This window comes from Mus caroli, unplaced genomic scaffold (assembly GCF_978045245.1).
Source record: "Mus caroli unplaced genomic scaffold, Mus_caroli_1 scaffold_15, whole genome shotgun sequence".
In the NCBI taxonomy this organism is placed as follows: Eukaryota; Metazoa; Chordata; class Mammalia; order Rodentia; family Muridae; genus Mus; species Mus caroli.
Window position 1 is genome coordinate 97,490,038 of NW_028227270.1, and position 3,462 is coordinate 97,493,499.

The 3,462-nt window shown below is 40.2% G+C and overlaps 1 non-coding gene across 1 annotated transcript; it reads right to left on the reverse strand.

The window, feature by feature from the left end:
- Positions 1-1,006: 1,006 nt before the first annotated feature.
- Positions 1,007-1,110, reverse strand: LOC115029194 (U6 spliceosomal RNA). Its single transcript, XR_003834748.2, has one exon. It is a non-coding gene; the product is annotated as a U6 spliceosomal RNA (small nuclear RNA).
- Between the last annotated feature and the right edge of the window lie 2,352 nt (positions 1,111-3,462).

Here is a 3,462-nt window from a genome sequence, read left to right on the forward strand (position 1 = left end):
GGTCATCCTTCTTCTTGAGCTTCCTATGGTCTATGAATTGTATTGTGGGTATTCCAAGCTTTTAGCCGAATATCCAATTATCAGTGAGTGCATACCATGTGTGTTCTTTTGTGACTGTGTTACCTCACTCAAGATATTTTCTAGTTCCATCCATTTGCCTGAGAATTTCATCAAGTCATTATTTTTAATAGCTGAGTAGTACTCTATTGTGTAAATGTACCACATTTTCTGTATCCATTCTTCTGTTGAGGGCATGTGGGTTGTTTTCAGCTTCTGGCTGTTACACATAAGGCTGCTATGAACATAGTGGAGCATGTGTCCTTGTTATATGTTGGAACATCTTCTGGGTAGATGCCCAGGAGTGGTATAGATGGATTCTCAGATAGTACTATGTCCAATTTTCTGAGGAACTGCCAGACTGACTCATATTATTTTCTCTAATCTGAGGATCCTCTCATAATTATCTCTGCCCCCCACAACTCCCCACACACACACCTCTGAAGTCATCTGCCTCCTTTGCTCTAGGGGCAAAGTTTCTTATTTCTTCCCCCTTTCCCATACCCTTAGACTCTGGTATATTGAGGGTTTTAGTTTTCTGTTGTCTCTCTGAGGCTCTAGTCTACTAACTCTCTTGTCGTATCCTTTCTAGCCTTTGGGTCTCAGATAAAATAGATCTAGCTAAAAGGAGTATGAATTGTAAATTATGATATAAATATCAATCACAATTTAAAGATCTTCTGTACATCACAGTGTTGATGTATGTTTTGTGTTTATGTATATGTTAGGTAGATACGTCATTAAACATGAAGGAAATGTACATGTTTCATATATGTGTATACATCTCTCTATTATACATCATTTATCCATATGTGTGTGTGTGTGTGTGTGTGTGATCTATGCTAGAATTTAGGTTGACTTGATCTTGTTCTTGTATAGGTCATGTGCCTGTAACCATTCCTTCTGTGAGTTCTTGATTGCAAAAGACATGTCATGTTCAAAAGATAGCAAACATACATAATACTGAACAAATTTGTGTGTCTTTGGGCAGGAGCCATACTAATCTTCTCTGTATTGTGCCAATTTTAGCATACGTGTTATAAAAATAAACAACTGTATCAATTCTTTAAAATCGGGTCTGAGGTTATCAGATCCCATCATTCCCTCTCCCTTTAGACCTTGCTCCATTAAGGAGAGAGCTGGTCTACTAAGTGTCATGTTCCTGTTCCCACTGGGGAGTCTGGCACTTAGTGAGCATTCACATAGCTGGTCAGTGAGCCAAAGACAGATATCTTGGCTCAGAGAGCCCTTCACTGTCCGAAAGCATGGCTGTCTGACCTTTATGTAAAGTGTCTGCTGCCAGTGTAGGAAATTCCCCTTCCCACTTCCTACCCACCGGAAATTCTGTAACACAGGAGCAGTGGCTTCCTTTGTCTGCTGCTTTCCCCCTGTTTGTGCACCAAGTTTACATCTCACAATAACAATGAATTCTTTTAAAGCTTGTTCTCTGCTGGCTAAATTGCACTACAGGAATCTTCTCTAAATGTTGTGGATCTATATCTAATAGATGTTTGCCTAAAGTCATGGGGAGAAATCAGGGTTACACAGCTGCAAAGCACAAAAGACAACATCAAAACCAAATGGATGCTACATCTATTTTAGATATCTGCCATGTGGTAATTTTTTTTTCATTCTAATGCTGAACTTACATAGTTAGCTGTCTCAACTACCAGATAAGTTTATTGAAGAATGACATCTTACCTGTGTCTATCTACTGGCACCTAACATCCTTCCTATGAAAGAAGCCATCTGTTCTTGAGAGCTGTGAGCATACTTCCAGGTATGGACAATTTTAGACAGTTCTCGGTCTGAAATTGCATAAGCTAAGTTTGGGAAGAGAACACATGACTCAACATAGATCTCTGCTTCCCAGTGTAGCACAGCCACCTGGGACATTTTAAACTTACCTTCAGAGATTAAAAATCTCAGGCTCACAGTCCCATTCACCACATTTTGAGCTTCCAGGGGCTGCTGTCTGGGTTGGGCAGAAGTGCTATGCACATGTCTTTCACAAAGGCTCTCTGGAGTAGCCATAGTGCTAGAGACTTCTTGTTCCTCTGGGCTAAGGAGCAGTCCACTCAGCCACCTCCATCAAGTGGAATGTGGGATAAAATGTAGCTTTGAGATTAATCTGAGGTTCAGATCAGGATTAACTGGTTGTTCTGGTAACTCCTGCTCCAGTATTTCATGAGACTCACTATCCTCAAAAATTTAAAGAGAATTAAAAGAAAAGCAAACAAACAAACAAACAAAAACCTCAGAAATTTGAATTTAATTGTGACTGGGGGCACTTTCATAGTCTGTATTATGAAGACACAGGTTAATGTCATGTCACAGAAAGGAATTTGCTCATACAGTCATTCCTAGCATAGCACACATGTATACTACTAATGGTTTATTTATTCTGAGTTAAACTATTTCTAGCCCAGATGCTCCTGGAGGAGTACAAAGTTAATACAGCAGAAACCAGATAGACTCCCTTTCAGAAAGGCTCTGAGCACAAACATCCACAGAACGAGGGGAGAGTAGAAGGATAACTAGCAAGACCTGGACACTATCAGACTCAGAAATGCTGTCGATCACCTGAGCAGGGGGCAGGACTGAGCTTTGGAATGACTGGCAGCCTTTGTCCCCAGCTCTACCTTTCCCATCTGGAGATGAGATGATATATTCAGTATTCTAGCCCCCTGTCCTCTCAGGCTGTCATCTCTATGAACACAGTTCACTTTTAAAGATTTGACTCCTGTCTCTGTTCTTTGGTGTCTGTAAGTGACAAGGAGGCGTGGCATCCTGATACAACTAGACACTGTGTATTGTTTACGAACTGTTAACTCTATCTGAAGGGCACAGTTAAGAATGTCCTTCCTGGGAGTCTGAGCCCTTTGGTGATGGGCATTTCATATGTGGACAATTGAGAAGGGCCAAGAGCTAGAGAAAAAAAGTACAAGGAAAGAAGGTCTGTGCCTGAAATGAAGGTTGAAAGGGTTCCAAACATATTTACTGTAACTCCTCTCCTGTAGGTTTCCATAATAAAGAGATGCTAGGATAGCAAGTGTCAGCCAAATTCATCTATTCCCCGAAATGACTAAGTGGTCTTTGTTCCCACATCACAGACCTAAAATTATTTTCTCTACCAAAAGCAAAGCCTCTCGTGCTCTAGTAAATAAACTAATACCCAGGTTCATGCAAACAACACTAATTAAACACACTGAATAAATGAGTATGTGGGTAAAGTATAACATTTCAAAAGGAGAACAAGAAAGGGTGATTGAAAGAGACAAAATGAAAAATAATATGTTCACACATATTGTATACTTCGGCTAAGTCCTTTAAATGTTCTCTCAAGATGTAACACATTTTCCATGCAAAACATGTCCTTCAATAGGCAGCGACTACACAGGATTC